The sequence below is a fragment of the Miniopterus schreibersii genome, assembly GCF_964146895.1.
Source record: "Miniopterus schreibersii genome assembly, chromosome: 7".
Lineage (NCBI taxonomy): Eukaryota > Metazoa > Chordata > Mammalia > Chiroptera > Miniopteridae > Miniopterus > Miniopterus schreibersii.
The window spans coordinates 2,036,034-2,057,547 of NC_138108.1; positions in this window are offsets into that span (position 1 = coordinate 2,036,034).

Here is a 21,514-nt window from a genome sequence, read left to right on the forward strand (position 1 = left end):
AGAGTAATTACAGGAGACCCTCTGCTTCAGGGTTTTAGCAGAGGGGAGCACAACCCTGCCAGAGCCAACTTCCTAAGGCGACGAGGGCAGGGGCTGCTGGAGGGGACCAGGCAGAGGTGGTGAAGGGGCCCCGCCCAGCATCCTCCCTGTCCCAAGTCTCCGTGGGCCGAGACCAGGTAGGGCCCGGGGGAGGGTGAGCTGGGAGGAGGGGGTGAGCTGGGACTCTCTGGGGAGCGCTGTCACTGAGCTGAGTAGGTGTAACAATGCCGACCTCATAGGGTTATCAGTCTCAAAGGCAGCACGCTCAGTGGTACAAGGCCAGTACTCACTGTGACAAGCAGCTGCTAAGGGTCATTGCCATGCACACCATCTAAACAAATGATAACAGCCAAACAGAGGAGGACTGTGATGGCTGCCTAATCATTTTAGTGTTATTGTCGTAATTAGCTAGTTATAAATATAATAGCAGAAGGAGAGCATAGGGGAGGCCAGACGTTATGAGCACGGCCATCTGGGCAGCTTCACCAGGAGGCTGCAATGTCACTCTCCCCAGAGAACCACTGGTCCCTTCTCTGCAGATCACTGGGGGAAGGGGTCCAACAAAGGGGATGGGCGCATGTGCAGTGAAGTCGGGGTGACGAAGGGAAGGTGCCTGCCTGTCAGTTTAGCCTGAGAAAAAGATAATTGGCTGGGGGGGGGGGGACACAGAGCCACTGCAGGTGCATGAAAATTTGGGAACACATGATCCCCAGACAGAGTCCTCTCTGTCCCGCTTCACTCCTGCTCCCTCATGCCCCTGCTCCTTTGCACTCACCCATGCACCTCCTTAGCCACGCGGACCCTACACGCAATGGGCTGCAGCTGGGAACACAAGCTAAGCTGGCCAGATGCTGGGCTGGACTGCGCTTTAATACGGAGCAGAAACTATGAGTAGCGGCCTTAATCCTGGCCCCCATAAAGACAAGATTGGACTTCTTCCATGGTGAGACGGACGGAGATGGGACCTTGGAGGGGAACCTCTTTAATTTTACTTCATCAATAAAGCTTTCCATGAAACCCCATCCTCCCGTGGGGGCCTGAGGAAATTCCTTTCCCAGTGGCACCCCAAGAACTCCACTTCTACCAGTAACAGGTGGGGAGACAGCCCCCCGATAACACGAGGGTTTGGGGAGGGATACGGCTTTTGGTAGGTGCTATGCTGGGAATCCTTTAACGACTGGATTTGGAAGACAGATGACGTGTGCAGTGAAAAGGACCCCGAGCATCTTTTATGGAAAGAAAAGGCTAAGGAATCCAGACGACGCCTCATTTTCTCCTGGACGGGACTGATGTTTAGAATTTTATTGTAAACGACGGACTCCGTTAAGAAAAATGCCATCACCAGACTCCACGATCCCGCCTCTATCAACAGCGAGTGACAGAGGAGCTTGGCCCTTGGCGTACAGAGCACCTTCACCTCGTGGGGAGAAAAGAGACCCACGGATGACAAATAAAACTGGAAAATGGAAAAAAGGAAATTCTAAGGAAGCCGCGAGGCGAGGAAACACAAAGGGCGGAGGAAGCTCCTGTGGAAGGTAAAACACTGTGGAAAAGCCATCCGTGTGTCCAGAAGGCAGGGTTCCCAGAGCCCCAGGACTCAGGAGGCTACTAAAAAGTTACTAACAGAAATATTCTTAGCAAACCGGTGCAGTTCGAGGGGAGCCAATTCCCCACACTCTGAACCCGGCAGCAGGACACCCGAGCAGTTGCTCAGAGCTGGGATTGAACTCGGGTCATCGGGCTTAAAGGAGCCTGGTAGACACATGAAAATCACCGTCAACTCTGCATATTTATTAAGTGCCTAATTGCACAAGGTTCCTGATTAAAGGGCCTAATTAGCAGAGGAAGAGGAGCCTCCCAGGTAGGTCTCGCCGCTCTGGGGGCAGGGCCTGGTCGCAAATGAGGAGTTTAAATTCTGCCCATCAAGCAACTGTGTCCCGGATGCCACCTGCCCCCATGGCCCCCAGCTTGTCTCACTGCCTTACGGGGGCCCCCTGTTCTCCCAGCCCGCACCCTCCTAGCCTCCATCTGATTCATCCCAGGCCGGCCCGTAGGATTTATTACCTTGAGACAGCTTATGCCCGGGGCTTGGGTTCAACAGGCTTGAATTGCTCACGTCAGAGGCACCGTAAAACTTTTACCACGAGGAGCAGACAGCGGATCTCCTGAGAGTTTCAGTAAATTTCTGGAGCATCGGGTGCTTTGCGTTCCAGACGTACTTTCATGAAAGGACCTGTCAGACATGCCCTGCGGTGTCCTCTTAACAGGACTCTGCGAAGAACTGTTAGCTCTGAGTGTTGAAGCGGCAAATGCCTTTTGTCGCGTTGGAGAATCGCTGAGCAATTGGAGCCGGTGCCTGAGCCGGTCCTGCAGCCATGGGCACAGGCCCTGCCCCCGGGGCAGCCCTCGCTGGCAGCCCTTGGCCAGGCCAGCGGGAAGTCCCTATCCTGCCACGGGAGTCACCTTTTCTTAGGGGAGAGACCCAGGTGCATGGAATCAGGTCTCTAACCAGGAGTCAACAAAGTGCCCGATGGCACAGAGGGGGCTGATGTCCTTGCGGGGCGGGGAGGGTTGTCACACCGAGGGCTGAACAGTGGAGTCAGGAGGGGCAGGGGGAGGAGGGGAGGAGGGGGGAGGCCCAGGTTACAAGCTCTGTTAGGGGCAAGGGCAGACACTGATGGTGGACGCAGCAGGCAGTCACGACTGATCCGACTTGTTCCTGAGTTTGTCCAGAGGAGCCAGACCTTCAGGGGTTATTAGTTCCAGGCCTGGGGAGCACTTCAGAAAATCAGGAGAGTCCTGGCTTCTCCAGTCACGGGGTAGCAGCTTTCCAACCCACATGTCACCTCAACGGGGCAGATGGCCCAGCAGACTCAGCCGTGGACAGTTAACAGACAACGCAGATAGAGAGCCCCTCCCAAAGTCCTGCTCAATGCGCTGTTGTCCAAAATGAATCTTTTCCACTTAAAATTATGTTGAGATTATTTTCTGGCCAATGAGCCAACATAGCCAATTCCATCTGAGTTGCACAGACGGGAACGGCCGTGTGGCCCGTGTGGGTTTGTCCCTTGCAGGTCCCCTCCGGCTCTCGGGTTTCGTGGCCCTTTGTGCCACGACATGCTGGCAACGTAAAGGGCTCAATGAAATCGTTACCCCACTGAGCCATCGGATCTGTCAAAAGGAAATTTAGGACGAGAGGCAGGGAAATCTTGTGGGGACATTAAATTATTTCCCAAGGAAGCTGTTAGGAATTCATTCTGTGGGCCATTTATGAGCGCGTTATTTATCAACATCTCCTGAAAAAGAGTGAGACAGCAGGTCATCAACCAAGTCCCCGTGTTAGCGAGATGGACCGGAAGCATCGGTGGGATTGTTTCATGCCCACCGATGATTTAAATGAAAGCATCACTGTTTCCACCTGGTAAAGGGTGTTCTCTCCCTGCAACAGGAAATGCAGCCCCCAAATGAAGCAATCGCTTATAGGAACAGACGCGGAAAGATATTTTTAGTTGTCTCTTATAGTTTCCAATTGGTGAAGCCGTGCAAAATAAAAAGTCTGTATAACTTCAAATAAATGTAATTTTTTAAAAGTCGGATTAGTTATGGGACTTTGTCTTTAGAAGACACAAAATTGAATTCTTGCTGATTAACATGATATATTAATATTAACATGGTTATTAGGACGTATTAATTAAAAGGACCCAAGGGCAGGTAGGCTGGGGGAGGAGAGGCATTGGAGGGAGGGACCCTGGTTGGGGAAGGCTGTGGGGAGAGGGCTGTGGTTGGGGGCAGGGCTGTGGGGGGAGGGCTGTGGGAAGGGTAGAGGGGAAGGGGTGGTGAGCATGGCCCAGGTGCAGCCTGAGGCTGGGAGGGAGGGAGGGTCGGGGCATTTCTTGTGAGAAGGTGGTAAGTCGAGCTGCACCAGACCCGAGGTGCTGGGCGGGAGGTAGCCCTGAGGACGGCCGGCCCGGGTCTGTTTGACGTTGGATGTGACGACCCCGCGGTGGGGACGTTAACTGGGAAATGTCCGTTCCTAAGAGCCCGCTTGCATGTGCTTAGAAATAGCCCGGTACGTGCTTAAGGCAAACGCAGCACCAGCCCTTCTAGACGTCAGAGTCCGAGGACACGGCTCACGGGCCGGGGAGACACCGACTCCCCAGTCCCTGATTTATAGAACAGCCTGGAAGGCGCAGGGAGGGCTCGGAACCAGCCTTTGAAGTAACCACCGCACAGCTCTCCCAGGGACGGCAGAGTCTGAAGTCGGATATTTACAGCCCGACCGGCTCCCGTGCGGCGGAAAATAGCGTCCAAATTAAGAACACCGGGCGGGCAGCCCTCGGCGGGCCCGGGACGAAGCGCCGTGGGAGCCGAGAAGAGGGGCCCGTCTTGACGGGCAGAGGCTGCCTCCCCGAGGGGCCCGCGGGACAGGGTCCGGCTCCCTCTGAGAGAGTTTACAACCTGCAAACGAAAACCTTGCTACCTCCCATCTCAGGAAATGAATAATTACGGATGCATAGAACTCATGGACGGCCTTAGATTTTATAACAATAGAGAAGTAAAGTGTGTGTGTGTATATATATATTTGGGGGGGGGGGTCAATCAATTGAAGTGTTTTTCTGGATTACAGGAAGACAAAAAAGATTGAATTTAAAGAGAAGGTGGGCTGGCCGGTGTGGCTCAGTGGCCTCCGTCTGCGGAGGGAACAGAGGTGGGAATAGTCTCGCGAGACACACACCTTTATACATCGTGAAGGAGAGCGTTCCAGTTGGTGTTTTATTTTTAAAAGCCTTTATCGCCCCGAATCCCATCCTGGTAACGTGAAAGGAAAGCAAAGTGAAGGACTGAAGCGCAGCCCCCCCCACCCCGACAAGTGCGACGATTTCCACTTTCTGGGTCTCTCTGTCCCTTGTCCGCATTCGTGCAAAGTTTGTGCTGGGCTGTGGCCGAGGCCCCTGCGCTCTGAGCAGCACTGCGCTGTGATGGGACCTCTCTCGCCCAGGCCGCATGGCCGTCATTAAAGATTCACAGGGCCGTTCATTCCCCTCAGGCGCGATCACGTTTATCATCTGTCACCGTGTCAGTACATTAATCACTTCCTCGGCCGCCCCGGGACGGTGGCCTAACTACCCGCTTTTAATAGAAATCGGAGCACACGGCCTTTCTCTGCACCGACAAAGACGGGGACCTTCAAGCCGCCGGGCCCGGGAACGAGGGCCTTCCCTCGACGGCCTCCCACGGGCCCAGGTCTCTCTGAGCCTCAAAAGGAGAGGTCGGGGAAGCGCGTGGGAGCAAAGAGAAACGGCCCTGTTCTCCGGGGGCCCCTGACGCAGAGCAGCCGTGGACGCAGCGAATCCAGGCCCGGGGCCGCCGACCCGCAGCCCCGCAGCCCCGCGTCCTCGCGTCCCGGCACCCAGCTGGCCCTGAGACAAGGGCGCTGGCCCCCGAGTGCTCGGTCCTGGCGGTGTGTGGAAGCTTGAGAAGGTGGGACTTGAATCTGAGACCCAGGTTCAAATCCAGACTCGCACGCACACCCAGGGTATGATACAGTCACGTGGCCTTCCTGGGCTGCCTTTCTTTATATTCGAAACAGAAATCATGTCCATCATTCAGTCAATAAATATTTACTGAGCACCGTACTAGATGCTGGGAAGATAATGAAGTTTGTAGATGGGGTGGGGGGTGGAGGACCCGGATACAGACCTAATCGCCGTCTTATAGAATCTCAGGTGCATTCAGTGGGGTGTAGAAGCAGAGCCCCACATTGTGAGAGCCCGTGATGGGGAACTTGAACTTGTCAGTCCTGTTAGGAAATGGGTTAAAAAGCTGGAGACCGCAGGGAACAGCATTCCCAACAGGCGGAATAGAAGAGGCAAAGTCTCCTACTAAGAGGAAGCATGGTGACCAGGAAGTACAGTGGCCAAAGGGGAGTGCGGTGGGAGATGTGGCTAAAGGGGTAGGACCCTCAGCCCATGTGCAGGATTTTCCCCCAAGAGCAAGGAGGAGCCAGGGGAGGGTTCAGCAGGGCATGATGTAGTGGGATGTGGGCATTGAATGCCACTCGGATTGCAGAGTGGAGATGGTGCTCCGGGTGGGCTAGAGAAGATGCAGAGACCAAGCTGCCGCCAGGGAGCTCACCTGGCTTCTCCCTGTTGAGGTCTGGCAGCTGGCTCAGGGCCTAGAACAGAGTAGACGCCAAATGAACAGTTTTTTCACTGAATGAATGATCCTGGGTGATAAAGGCAGAGATGAGGAGATGACGACAGATTTTAGGAATATTTATGAAATAAGGTGGACGATTATCCCTGTCAGGTCCGGGGAGGTCACCATCTAGGCAGTCCTGTGCGTGTGGCTGGGAGGCGTGTCCCTGCACCACGGGCTGTTGGCTGATTCCGGGCGGCCTCAGCTGGGGCCCTGGAGCCCGCGGGCCCTGTCCACGGTTTCTCAGCTGTGGAAGCCTGGCCCGGGCCTAGTCTCTGTGACTGCAGAGGGACACAGCGGGACTAGCCACACAGGCCCCCTTCAAGCCTCTGCTTGCGTCTGGCTTGCTCGAATCCCCCACGCGAGGCCACCCTGAGTCCAAGGCCAGAGCGGAGGTCACTCTAAAGTCACAGGTGGCTCCAGGGGGCAGGGAGAGAATGGGAGCCACCGTTGCAACCTATCAAACTGCGAGCTCACCCGCTCCCTCCTCATTCTCACCCTCTTTTAAAAGACAGGAGTTAGTCTATTCTCTTCCCAGTCCTTCAGGGCCCCTCCCGTTTTCCCCAGCTGCCGCCTGGCCAATTTAAAATTAATACCCAGTCATGACAAGGCCTCCAGATGTGGCCCGTTGTCTGTAATCCAAACCCCACCCCGCGACATATGTCACCTCGACTACTGTATGAGTTTATTACCCGGGGCTGTGAGCTGCGTCTCGCCCACAGCGCGTTCCCGGGTCTTTTCCGTGGGCCGCCGCGTCATCCCCGGTCAATGGCTTCTGGGCCGCGGCGTAAACACTGCCACCCCCAAAACGTTTGATTTCGGCCCATTGATTTCCTCCAGAACATTCTCCACTGTTCGCCGGGTCTCGGAAAACACATACAGCAATAACGGTGATGATAACAAGAGCTGAGAACTATAGTGCTAACCACGTGCCAAGCAGTCCTGGGGCCGTCAAATTTGAGGATTCTGTGCTGAGTCTCCCCCAAGACAATTACCAAGGAACCTCCCAAGGGGGGCCGGAGAAACTCATCTCTACAAGCAGGGAACGTGTCCTTGGAAGGAAACTCTCGGTAGAAAACGAACCCGAGCGCTATGAACTCGCACGTGTCCAAAGCCCTTCCGTTTGATCTGCAATAGAGGGGTACGTGCCCCCATTAAAGGGCGCGGTGTTTACAGGAGGGTGGGCTCAGGCGGAGGTGCCTGGGCGGTGGGCACAGCCTCTCGGCCGTGGAGACCAGCAGGCTGTCCCGTCTGAGCCACGAGGTATCTAATAAAGCTGAGGATCGCTAAGGGACTCACGGTATTGCCGCTCCCTCCTTTCGCGGGGCCTATAAAACTCATTTCCCGGCTGGAAGTTGGCTCCGAGGGTTTCAGCTTGAAGGGCTGAAGTCACGCTGAGCCCCGAGTGGAAAATAGCCTTCGGTTTTGACGTCCAGTGGAGTCTGGGACCAAGGATGAGAGGGGGAAAGAAAGGACACTCAACCCAATGAAAGTATGATTCCCGCTTGTATTTGGAATTCTTTTGATGTTTAAAAATCGCCTGCCAAGACCCCACGGTTTATATGCAGGTAATGGATATCTTCATTTTGACTTTGACGTTTAAGAGGGTCCAGCCCCGACAGGCAGAATGTTAATAGAACAGGCCATGGAAATAGGGGTTCTTTTAAAAGATAGGGGGAATCCACTATTTTCTTACCTAAAGTGGTCATGATCTCTCGCCATTTTCCATTAGTTCTGAGCACTCTCCCCTCGTCTACATCGCACACACCACACTCACACCCTGGAGGTCGCAGAGACGTCGGATTTCACTTTCTGTCTCCTCTGACGGGTGGGTGGGGTGGCGTCTGTCCGCCTTGCGCTGTGTTCAGGGAGTGGGCTCACTTTATAGTATCCCACCGTGTACTTGCCCCGAGTTTCTCCCCGACCTTTTAAGTTACACATAATGGCCATGAAATAGTCCATCAAATTAAAATACCCACATTTACTTATTTCTCTGTTATTCAACATTCGAGCCGCTTTCTCCTCTAACAAACATTATGTTGACAATTGCCATTTATTTTTATTTTTATTTTATTTTTAGAAAAAGAGGAAGGGAGAGAGAGACATTGATTGGCTGCCTCCCGCACGCCCCCCCCCCCCCCCCAGGGATCGAGCCCAAACCTGCATGAGCATTTTCAAAGGGTATTACCAGTGTTAATTTTATTTGTTGACACAATTCATGCAGACATTTTATCTTAGGTGTTTCTGCAGATTTTTCTCTATGAATATGCTTGTCATGATGAACCCTCCTTTTTTTGTGGGGGGGGGGCGGTGATCCTGGTGTAAACTGTGAGTATAAATTAGTTTTTCTTCCAATTGCTAGCAGATTATCCCAACGCTATTTAGGTTACAATTCGTCAGAAGGCTGCGTGATGGTGTGTTATACGGGGTCTAGTCTGCTATGCATATTCCATCCGTTCATCTTTATTTCTGTTCCTTAACAGCTCCACTTGGCTTCTTATTTTGGTCACAGGAGCTAATACTCTGTGCTCTAAAAAGGCCAAGCTTCTGTTCATTTTTCTCTGTTTGGAATATTTTTTTATACCCTCAAAGTTATGAACATGGAGCGTCTTCGCTCCCTTCCCCGTGTAGGAGGCGAGGCCGAGGGGCTCTGGACCGTCTGCCCCCCCAGCTTCGTGGGAAACCCACCCCCACTCCCGCCGACTTCATTGCGCTCAATGAACTTACCGTCGTGGGACTGAGTTATAACAAGGGCACCGCGTCTGACTTGGAATCACGTTACAGCGTTGTGTTCTAGTCTATTAAAACAGAACACAATGTCTCTCTACTTTGTCTTTTTTTTTTTTTTAAAAAAGTCATATTAAGGCTTTATGATTGTGTTCATTCATCCAGTAACGATTTATGGAGAACCTCTCCAGCAATTTTGCAGGGTGTTTGGTGATGGTGTCCCATGGAAGTAATGCTGTGTGTGACTATTCCACATCCTCGAGTCTTTTATGAATGGGGATCCCGAATTTCACAAAGGTTTCCTTTGTTTTCCACCACCAAGGACTTTGCTGCTTTCTTTTCTTCTGCGTATTTTTCTGGGAGCCGTCTCCGTCAGGGGGTCTCTGGGTTAACCTTTAGGCCCAAGGTCAAGGTGCCAGCCAGCGGGGTGGTTTTCTCTAAGGGCCTGTCCCCTTGGCTTGCTGACGGCCGTCTCCCCGCGTCCTCGGGCCTCATCTCTCCTTATAAGGACTCCAGCCGGACTGAGCGAGAGCTTCACTCCAATGGCCTCGCTGTAACTTAATCACCTCTTTAAAGGCTCCGTCTCCAAATAGTCACATTTCGAGGTACTGGGGGGCGGTGTTCAGGGCTCCAGCCCAGGAACCTTGGGAGCCACAGCCCGACGGGAGGCCACACTCCACACACTCGCCATGCAGACACTCCAGCAGCCGAGGCGAGGTTCCCAGTGACGTGGCAGGTCCATCCGAAGGGTAGAGGCGGGTAAATTGGGCTTTCGGGACTCAGTCAGCAGCAGCATTTCTTACGATCACCCAGCTGCTCTTCACCCTCTGGTCGGTGCTCGCTAACAGGCCAATGGCAGAGATTTCATTTTCCAAATAGGCTTATTGACTTTCCATGGCTCTGAACCCATGGTCCCTCCCGACAGTCAGAGCCGGCTCACCGTTGATGTTCGGGTGTGGACCGTCGTTTGTGGAGGCAGCGGGGTGTCCTGGGCATTGCAGGATGCTTAGCAGCATCCCCAGCCTCTGTCACAAAAGGCCAGGAGCACCCTGCCCCTGAGTTGTATCAACCAAACACGGGTCCAGACATTGCTCGATGTCCCCTAGGGGTGGGGGTGGGGGGCAGAATGACCCCAGTGGAGGACCACTGAGCAAGGGCACAGTGCCCACTCCCGTCAGTGTGCCTGGTGCTTGTCGGGTGAGCATGCATTGGAGCCCCAGCGCCATCGGCAGTCCTGGATGAACGGATAAATTCGATTCTGAAATTGCCCGTGAAGCTGAGACATAGAGGGTGCACCTCAGGGCGCCTGCATTGCTCAGGAGCCCAGGAGGAAACGGATGGCCGCCCGAACTGGGAGCTTGAGGACTGTCACAGTGAATCAGCAGGGCTGAGGGACACCGGGGAGGGATGGTGAGCACCCTGGGCCTGGCGCTGGCTGGAAGCACAATCGACCCTGCTTGAGTAGCTGTATGGAAAGGCCGCCTGAGCCGAGCTGTGGCCGCGAGGACAGAGGACCGGGACAGGAGACACTGCCCTACACACACTGTCCTTCCTCTGTCCTGTGACCTCCCGTCTCCCTCCATTGGCCCAGCCACCAGGAAGCCCCAGGCAGGGGAGCCTGCTCCTGCAGAGCACACCGGGCTTCCTCCCGGAGGAGTTTTCTCCAAATTACTCACCAGCCATCCCAACATCATTTATTATACAGTCCTTTCCCCTAAATGGAATGCTTATTATATATTGAATTCTTACATAATAACCTCATTTTTGTTTATTACTGTGCACCCCTATATGTCTCTTTAAAAACTAGGCCCTCTTTATTTCAATTATACGCTCCACAATGTGGTTCGCTATCCAGTGGAGCCAGGAGGGCTCATTTTGCTGGTCAGATTATAATTTCCCCACAAAGTGCTGTAACTGACTCATAGCCAAACCCTTCCGACTGCAGTGAGCCGATCGCCGGCCCTGCTAGGAATTCAGCCCTCGTTAATCAGCGTTGGCTGTGCCTGGCTTCCATTTTCATTAAAAACAAAAGTTCTCTTTGCCCGGGGCCAGTTCAGCTCTGTGGTTAGAGCGTCGGCCCTGGGACTGAGGGGTCCCAGGTTGGGTCCCGGCCAAGGGCAGGCACCTCGGCTGCAGGCTCCATCCCCGGCCCTGGTCGGGGCTCATCTGGGAGGCGGCCAAATGATGCCTCTCACATCGATGTCTCTCTCTCTCACCCCCTCCACTCTCTCTGAAAAGCAATGGAGAAAATAGCCTCTAGTGAGGGTTAGAAAAAAAAATTCTCTTTAAAATGGTGCCTCTGCGCGTTTGCTGGCATGATTCCTCCCCCCCGTTGCGTACACCGCTGGTTCCCTTTCCGCACAGGGACATCTATGAAGTTAAAACGAGCACCCAGCACTCACCCTTCCTTCCCAGGCGGGACATGCTGACAGTGGCCGGGGCGCTGCTGCTGTTTTGCTCTTCGATGTGTCCTAAGTCTTGCTCCAGCGATGCTGCCTCGGGGGAGCGCACGTCTGCCCAGGTGCACGCCACGTGCGTGCTCAGTGCCCACTGCTCAGCGCCCACTGCTCAGCGCCCACGGCTCAGTGCCCACGTGCTCAGCGCCCACTGCTCAGTGCCCGCGTGCTCAGTGTCCACGTGCTCAGTGTCCGCGTGCTCAGTGTCCAGGTGCTCAGTGTCCAGGTGCTCAGTGCCCACGTGCTCAGCGCCCACTGCTCAGTGTCCGCGTGCTCAGTGTCCAGGTGCTCAGCGCCCACAGCTCAGTGTCCACGTGCTCAGCGCCCACTGCTCAGTGCCCGTGTGCTCAGTGTCCAGGTGCTCAGTGTCCAGGTGCTCAGTGCCTGTGTGCTGTGTCCACGTGCTCAGCGCCCACGGCTCAGTGCCCACGTGCTCAGTGTCCACGTGCTCAGTGTCCGCGTGCTCAGTGTCCAGGTGCTCAGTGCCCACATGCTCAGCGCCCACTGCTCAGTGTCCGCGTGCTCAGTGTCCAGGTGCTCAGCGCCCACAGCTCAGTGCCCACGTGCTCAGCGCCCACTGCTCAGTGCCCGCGTGCTCAGTGTCCAGGTGCTCAGTGTCCAGGTGCTCAGTGTCCAGGTGCTCAGTGTCCACGTGCTCTGTGTCCACATGCTCCGTGTCCACGTGCTCAGTGTCCAGGTGCTCAGTGTCCAGGTGCTCAGTGTCCAGGTGCTCAGTGCCCACGTGCTTCGCTCCAATGAGGAAGATTTAGATTCAGTGTCTCTAAGGCAAAGAGAGAGGCTGAGGAGCTGACGTCACTGCGGCCCCTCCGGGCTGTTGGAAACCCGCAGCAGCTGGGGGCGATGACCAGTAACGAGCTGATCGCGCCCTGGTGCTCAGCAGCCTCCTGATCCCCTGTCCACAGGATGCGTCAAACGTCCGGCACAGATCATAACAGTGACATTTCAAAACCGCAGGCGTCACTAGCGTGCATGTGCCGAGACCTGTCCTGTCGAGAAGCCGGGGCGCGCACCGTGATGTGGGGTTCCCGGCGGGGGGAGCACTTGCCTTAGCTCACGGGGAGACGCCTAATGAGTTACATGAAAACAGAGTGTCCACACTCTGAAAATTTTGACTCGTGCCGCCCCTCGAAGCGGGCACCACAGATCTCGGAAAGGTTTCGGTGACTCAGTGCCAACTGGAGCCGGTGGAAAAATGTGAACAGGTCAGCATTCTATTTGGCTCTTTAAAAGAAAAAAAAAGTGAAGTATGCTTGGGCGTCGCACAGCCCTTAAATGTACTAAATAAGCCTCACGAGAGCTCCAGCAATGCGGCGAGTGAGACGAGACCATCGTTTATTTGGGAAATCGACCAAAACAGAACTACGCTTCGGGAAGAGGTGAAAGGCCTCCCTCCCGCTCCCTCCGGTGCCGAGCGAGCCCGTGCGCTTGGCTGGGCAGGAAAACGCTGCCGGCCGAGGCTGCGCGCATCCCCCCCCCCCCCCCCCCCCCCCCGTGCCCGGATGGAGGCCGGTGGCCTGCACCCCCCCACCCTCTCCCGCTGCGAACGCCAGGGCGCTGTCCGGAGGAGTGATCGCTTCGTGCGACGGGGGGGTTGGGACCTTTCAGACTCTAGGAGAATGAGGTGTGACTCACGTGTCGTCTCGCAGACACGCTCATGCTTGTCCCTCCCATAACCTGTGCCAGCGAGCGCTATGCGTGGGTCACCCATTGCCTTGCAGCTGGGTGAGCAGTAACTGCAATAAAAAGTAGAAATATGTGGCCTGTTTCTCAAAGACACGTAAAGTAACAAAATTTCCTCGTTTAGAGTTAGCCGGGAATGTGAGATAGAGTTTGTGTTTACAGGAGCATTAAAAACTACGAAGGATGTGACCTAATGCTTCAGAGGAGACATACCCAGGACCGACATACCGCGGGTTTCCTCCCGGAGGCGGCGTCTGTCCAAATCCAAGGCCCCAGCTCCCCTTGGACTTGGCATTGGTGTTTCCCCGGGGGGTCAGAGAACAGGCCTGGGACCCCTCTGAAGGCACCACGGCCCACTCAGGGGTGGGGGCCTGTCAAGAACTGAATGTCAGGAGGCTTCCAGGAGGTTAGAGAAGGGACTGTGTGTGTGGGGGGGGGGGGGGGGGGAGGCACAGAAAACACCAAGAACCAGCCTCCGGGCACAGTTATGAAGTCTCCCACCCCATGCTGCTCCTGTCCAGCTGCCTCCCAGGAGCTACCTGGCTGGACAGAGGACTGGCAGTGAGGCCTGGGGTGGGCAGGGGTCTTGGTGATGCTGTGGGGCTCCCTGGGGCCTGCTCCTGGATGGGGGCAGAGCTGGTAAAGGGGCCCCTCTCACGGTGGGCTCTCTGGGAGGGCTGCGCCCTGGCATCTCCACCAGCCTGTGCACCTGCCCCCTGGGTCCTATGCACCCCAACATCAGCACCGAGAAGACAGGCATTCCCTCTGTGCCACCGTTGGGGGCTAAAAGGGCTGACCAAGGACTGACGGACAATCCTGTCTCTCCCCCGAACACCAGCAAACAGAAAATGGCGGGATACCCGCAAGCCCGTGGCTCAGAGGAAGGGGCTCACTCGAGGAAGTCCCTCCCCATGGGGATGACTCGCTTCGGAAATTGGGGGACCGCAGAGCCACTGTGGGTCCCAAAGATATCTGGGACATTCTCCAGAGAGGCGAGAGCACGTAAGCAGAAGAGCAGGCTCGTTTAAATTCTTAAAGGAGTAAACACCGGCCCCTGCGGAAAGCTGACCGTTTATTGCTTTTATATTTCAGGGAGAGAAAGTTATTTGCATTTTGGATTTCAGGAGAGACACATGTAACTAGATAAATCTTTGTGAAGATTTCCGAATTCCAGAAACGCAGGCGGCTTGTCAAAGCCAACAAGTCAAGCAGGCCGCACCCAGTCTCCTTCCGGCAGGAAGCCGGTCACTGGGCCCCGGCTCCCGGGTTGAGATGGGAAACAGGACCCCAGCACCCAGTGTCTGGGAGTCGCGTCCCCCCCTCTGGCCGCGTCACACCATCCTCAGAACGGAAGGGCTCTCGCTCCCCACGGGGAGGCCGCGGAGAGGGTCTGAGCCGAGGTCACACTGAGGCAACTGTGGGGAAAACAGTGCAAATCCCGCTGCGTGAACAGCACGGTTAGCGCGGGGACACGGATAACCGGACCCACAGCCTGATTCGGAGGTGAGACGATTACTACGCTCAGGGAGGGGATCTGCTGCAAAAAGTAACTTGATAATAAGCTGCATTTTAAATTCCCAGTGACGTCAACAAAATCTTGGGAGGAAATTGGGGCAAAAGAACCATAAAAACAACCTGCTACAAACTAATCCTCTCATCCTACGTGGAGGAGCCAGGAGATGCAGCTCATAAATGTTGATCAAAAAATTGTATCGCTATATATTTTTGACATCATGTTATAAACTGAGCCATTACTGTTGTCATAAATAAATAGTAAATATACAAATCATAGCAGAAATGAAAGCAAGAATGGCTTTAGCAATATGGCAAAAAGCAGGAAATAAATTGGAAACATGAGGGAAACATAAAAAAAAAGGAAATCATAAATGAAGACGACAGAATTAAAACCAAAGTAAAAAACAAACCAAAAAAAAAAGCAAATCGGTCAATATGGCAAAATAAATGTGTTAAAGTATCTTATTAAAAGGCAAGCTTTCAGATGATATAAAAACAAATACAAACTTATATCTCCTTCCAAAGTATCCCTTAAAAATGTGACCATCTTAAAATTTGTGGTGAAAGGGTTTCCTGACACTTATGACAGAGAAACCAACAGAAAAGCATCCATCCAACAGTCCATCCATCCATCTACCCACCCACCCACCAACTCATCCATCCATCCATCCATCCATCCATCCATCCATCCATCCATCCATCCATCCATCATCCATATCACCCACCCACCCACCCTTCACTCGACCAGTATCTCCCGAGTGTCCGTGAGGCATGGGGCTGGTTGTGGGGACACAGCTCTCCGGAGGTGACATTTAGGAAAGGAGCACAGTGGGTGGTGAGAGGCGGTTACTCTATGAGGGACACAAGCTGTGAAGGGAGAAACAAGGAGCCCAGGCCAGCCCCTGACCCCCAGGCTTGAAGCAGTGTCATCTCCTAGTGGGTCATTGCTGTCCATGGATTTCATATTGAAAAAAGTCAGGTTCTATAACTGCCCATGTACTTAAAATGTCACCCATTCTATGTACATTTCGGTTCCTAATATTAATTTGTTTTCCCCCCCATGGGGGCCACTTCACAGACTGGACACTGGTCCTCGCAGGTGCCCAGAGCTTCGCTCTCCTACGCGGGCTGCCTGCGAGCTGGTCGGACAGAAAGGGGCCCTGAGCTGCACATGTGAGCCGCTCCTGCAGCCGGAGGTATAAAAAGATCAATGGAAATGAGAATTCAAGAGACCCATCTGCATGGAACAGGAAATTAAAGCGTCGCCCTGTCTGGGGTGCAGCTGGGAGCACGTGAGTGCTTTCAACTATTCTTACAACTGGTCAACCGTTATCCCTGGGCCGAGGATTTCCCCAGTCAGGGAGAGATTTTTAATAATTGTGCACATTTTCAGAACCTCCTGGGACGACCCTGAGGCGATCACAGCGTTTTACATGTCACACATCAGTGTAAGTGACTCAGGCGTTAGTGCGTGTGGGGGGCCGTCTTAGGTTGGGCTCCCCAAGAAGCTGACCCCATGACCGAGATGTGAGTGCAAGTAACGAGCTTTGGAGGGGATCCTAAAAATCAGTGTTCCCTACACCTGGTCCTGCAGCCAGTGAAAGCCCCCATGTAGAGGGTCACCAGGGTCTCGCAGCAAGAAACCGTGGGCGTGGCCGTGACCGGAGGGTGCCACGGTGACAGTGGGGGGCTCCTGTCACTATTGTTAACCTTTCTGTTAGGTGTGTGCTGTGTGTCCTGTTCCGTGACCCACTGGGCCTCCCTCTGTCCCGCTCTCCCTCCCTGCCCTCCTCCCTGTCTGCAAATGCTCACTGAGCGAGCTCTCTTTTTCAGCCTCAGTGATTTGCGAGCAGGAAGCCTTCCCGATCCTGGTGCTGCGTGGACAGGCGCCGTGAGACAGGTACGCGCGGGATCAGCGCAGCTCAGTCACCTCCTCCGGGACACTGGAGGGCGGGCCTCGGAGGCGGCGGGAACGCAGGTGGCTCAGCCCGCTGGGAGCTGGGAAGGCGCCCAGACCTTGACCGTGGGCTTTGATGGTTACAGCAGGCGGCAGGGATGTGACGCTGCGAGGACAGGACGGGCCGCTCCAAGTTCCCGGCACTTTCCTGGGGAGGAAGCGAAGCGGCGAGCGGCCTGCACCCTGGAGGGACCACAGGGCCTGCTCTCCCCATGGCTTTTCCAGGAGGGGTCCGGTCATGGTGGGGCTTTTTGAGAAAGCTTGGAGGAGACCTGTGACAGGCTTGCCCTTCAAGCCAGACGGCCACTGTCCCCTCTTCTCAGACCCGCTTTCCCCAGAGAACGTTCCCCCGAGTAGGCCACAGGTTGCGTGCATTTTGCCAGGTGTTCGGGCCTATTGAAAGCCTTTTGCTCACCCCTCTGTCATCTCTGGAACTCAAACGTCACAGAAATGATTAACCCCGGGGACCCTCTTACTCTGATATTCCCAGGCCGGGCTCCAAACCCACAGAATCAGGATCTCCCCGGTGGTCCCAGGGTTCTGGAGCGTGGGCCTCTCTTATGCAGAGCACTGGGCAGTCTCTGATTTGGAGGAAGGGGTCCATCCATCCATCTCTCCATCCATCTCTCCATCCATCCATCCCACCCACCCACTCAACCACTTATTCAAAAAATATTCAATGAGGCCCCACGACATGCCCAGCACAGTGCCAGGTAGGACATACAGTAGTGGACCAGACAGATAACAGTCTTACCTCCAGAAATGCTGCCTCCTGGGAGGGGACAGACAAAAACACATCAGCTGGGTCAGTTGTGCCGCACGTCAGTGGTGACCCTAGACAGGTGCTGTGGAAACCAAAAGCAGGGGCGGGGGCCAGGGAAGGGGAAGGGGCCGCTGAGATCTTAACAAGTGTGGTTGCAAGAGTTCCTCCGAGATGGTGATGTTTGCACTGAGGACTTGGAAGAGGAGAGGGAGCCGGCCACAGGGAGGCCCACGGAGCGAGAATTCCCCACGGAGGGACCCGCCACAGCGAGCCAGTGCAGCTGGGTGGGGTGCGCCCCAGAGGGAAGGAGGAGCTGGACCACGCAGGCGCCGGGAAGATTTGGGGTTTTGTTCTGGTTGGGATGAGAGCCCTAGAGGGACTAGAGCTGTGCAGTCCTGCGACTCGCCTTGGGTTTTAACACGGCCACTCTGGCTGCTGCTTTTAGAGTAACAGAGGGGACATTCGGAGGCACGCAGCCTGGCCCTGAGGCAACTTCGTAATCTAGGTGTAAGACGGCAGCTGTGTCCACACAACCCCAGCGGGCACGTTGCGCAAACGTGTTCGAGCAGCGTGATGCCATGGCCCCGCCTGGTCCAGGGAGTTGGCAGGAGGTGGGGGGGAAATGCTAGGGTTCTGGATTTATTTGGAAGGCCAACAGGACTCACCAACAAGGTCCCTGGAGATGGAATCATCTTTCATTGCCTTCCGCACAGGGCTCCTGTCCACAGAGCAGGCACAGGGCAGAACTTGCGTCTCGATTCCCGAGAACCAGCGGATCACACCACGTGACCCCCTGGCTTTGTCGTAGGTCATCAATCTCCCAAGAGCCTGGAGAAGACAAAGTGGAAAGTGGGCCCAGATATGTCTTCGGACATAAGATGACTATTAATAGGATGTCACACGTGGTCAATGACAGGAATTTGCTTTCTCTGATGGGAAAAATATCTTGTCTTTGATGGATTTTCTGCTTTACGGACACCATTAATCACGTCGTAGAAAATCAGTTTCTCTAATAGCAAGGAGAACCCATGTCTTGCCGACTGGAAACACCCGTGTTATTTAAGAAACACCCTCCCTCAGTCGATCCTACTTCTTGGCGCCAGGAGCAGGGAAGCTGTCCTTGTGGGGAGAATATAATGATTCTCCGAGGAAGGAGTCCCTTCTGGGACCCTTGGGGAGCATCACACTGTTTTTGCTTCATTAGATGGGCTCATTCAGAAATGGACTTGACAAAAATAATAAGATGTGCTTGACCAACCGTCTTCCAACCTTCGGAGGGACCTGCATTTTCTACGGAGCATCCGGCCACAATGCCGAGTCGAAGGCTTTTCAGATGAGGGGCGGATGTGAATCAGTCCCAGCCCAGACCCCGCCGTAGGACCCTCTCCCCAGCATCGGGAGGGCCGCCCACTGCCCATCCGTCCGTCCGTTCCTATCAGCAGTGCGAGTCTCTGGGAAGTCCTGTTAATCAGAAGCCTGCTCTCCCGTAATTTCCCCACCGGCCCTGGGTCTGTCCTCCGGAATTACAAAGAACTTGTGTAGTTCCTGTTCAAAGGGACGAAGCTGGCCATCAAGCCATTGCTAAAATTTCACGTCCCTCCGTCCCCACTTTCCCCCCTTCATCTGCGAGGCGATGGGGACTTCTGAGGGAGGCGGCCCGACGGGGGAGATCACAGGTGCTCCGCCCCGCAGAGACTCAGCCGGGCTTCCCGGGCGGCGGAGCCCGCAGCGTCCACCGTGTGTCCCCGCGCGGCCCAGGCCAGGCACCCACCTCGCAGGCCTCCCTCTCGCCAGGGCTGCAGAGGTGGGCGGGGGCGTTTGAGGGGAAAAGCCCCACTTACTTGAACACAGCGAGGGTGCTAACACTTGGCTCACCCCGCTCAGATGCTCGGGGGGCCGCTGGAAGGGAAAGCCCGGCCTCCCGAGCGCACCCGGGTCTGGAAGAGCTCTCTCCGGAGAGGATGGCTTGATTTTTACAATTTTAACTGCCTTTGTCATTGTTTTCCTGCCAGGCCTAACCTTTTACAAATGTGCTTTTAATTAAGCCGGAGCTTTGCTTGTCCTTACCCCGCCCTCTTCAGTTTCCAGGGGCCTCGCCAAACCGTCTCAGGCAGCTTCCTAAGTGAGCGTGGGGCTGCCGTCCCCTCGGTCCAGGACTGGGGGGGGGGCTCCCACAGGCGGAGGTGCCGCCCCGTCCCTCCGCTGGCCTGCAGCCTGCGGCCTGGGCGCCCGAGGGGTGCCGTTGGTGCCCTGCCACGCACAGGGTCGCCGGGGGGCCTGGCCGGGCGCTGCGCGTTTCTGTGGCCTGACCCGGGGCTGGCTGACTCCCACCTGGATGAACTCGAGGACATGTGTCCGGGGTGAAGAGGGGTCAACGGAGAAGCTGTTCCAGAGGACACAGCTGCGGAGCGTGTCGGTCGTGGGAGTTGCTGCTCCCTCAGAGGTGGAGCTCAGAGGAGGGGGGGTCTTTCTCCAAAATGAGAGAGAAAAGGGGACAGGTCAACAGGGAGCAGCAGGGGGGAAGCTCTGGCATTCCTTCAGGCCAACTGCTGACGTGGTCCCTGCAATGGCCAGGCTGGGCTCGGTGACGTTTCTCCACTGAGGTCAATGTGGCAGCCTTTCGAAGGGGTGTCAGCTGAGGACATTCTGTTAACAAAATAGCCAAGCTCATGGGGCCTCCCGCTGGCGTAGAGCCGGCCCCGCTCATCTCCAAAGGTAAATATTGACTCTGAAAACGGGTGAGAATCAGTCACTTGAGTTATAAGCGCTCCCAGGCAAACACGCTCTGTGAGCCCGAGCCCAGGACAGGCTTTGAGCCCGGACAGCGGAGAGCCCGAGCCTGTCGGCACGTGGTCTCGCACGTGGACTCGCGGACGTGGGCAGGTTGCGTGGGTTTCCTTTGTGTTAGGGAGGCTGACATGGTTCTAAATTGCCCGCCGGGCCTAAGGGCTCAGCTTCTGCTCGGGCTCCAAGCCTTTCTTGTGCCTAAAGTTTCAGGAGAAACCGTGGCATCTGTGTGCCTCGGGCTGAGCGCATGGGCCCAGGATGCAGGGAACGGCTGGCAGGTGTGCCTGTTTCTCAGGGTTAGGAACCCGTTTGCCTCACAGCTCACCTGAGGCAGAGACTCCCGCGCCCCTGGGGAAGGGTGGGCTCCACCATTTGTCATATTGGGACGAAGGCCTTCAGGCCACAGCTGGACCCTGGGTCATGCAATGTCCGCACGGCCCCTCAAAATCAGATGTCCCGGTGACGAACCCGCAAGGCCCCACAGCCGGTGGACATCAAAGCCGTGCCCAGGCCCCTGAGACTGATGGGCCCCTCGCCCTCCCAGGGTCCTCCAGGCCCTTTAAGAGGACCCGGTGACCTGGATGTGGTGAGAGGCATGTCCTTCCTGGACAAAGGAGTGGTGCAGGGGAAAGGAAATCGGAGGGTCACCTTCCCGCTTCTCAGTCTCAGTTTCTGCATCTGTCTGGTTTTTCAGTCAATGCCGAGATGCGTGACAAGAGCACCCCTGCCTGTTTTCAGGACGTGGCTGGCCCCTCGGCTCCCGGACTTGCTCACTACTGATGCAGAGGATGGGCCTCCGACCCCACCTGCTGCAGGGCTCAGATAGTTTCCCCTCCAAGGGACATGCAGTGATAGCCAGAGCCCCGTCACTCAGAGGTGACAGCAGACTTCATGGAGGGGCAGGGGAATTCCAGCCCCTTGTCTCCCAGAATTCCTCAGAGCTCATGGAAGGTCCTTTTCCCAGGGCAGCCCACCCTGCCTGCGTCCCTTGGAGGGCCAGACCTCAGTTCCAGATGCAGACACCAGGGGGAGAGTGTTACCTAGCTTTGCTCACCTCACCTGCACACGTGAATAGCCTCACGTGTGCATGTGGACCCTCACCTGCACGTGACTAGCCTCACGTGTGCACGTGGCTCCCCTCACCTGAACACATGAATAGCCTCACGTGTGCATGTGGCTCCCCTCACCTGCACATGACTAGCCTCACGTGTGCACGTGGCTCCCCTCACCTGAACACATTAATAGCCTCACGTGTGCACGTGGATCGCCTCACCTGTACACTCAGGCATCCCTGCTGCAACTGCTCTTACAGCAGCTGGACCCTCGGTAAGTGTTTCTTGGGGGCAGGTGGTTCAGTGACCCTTAGTTACC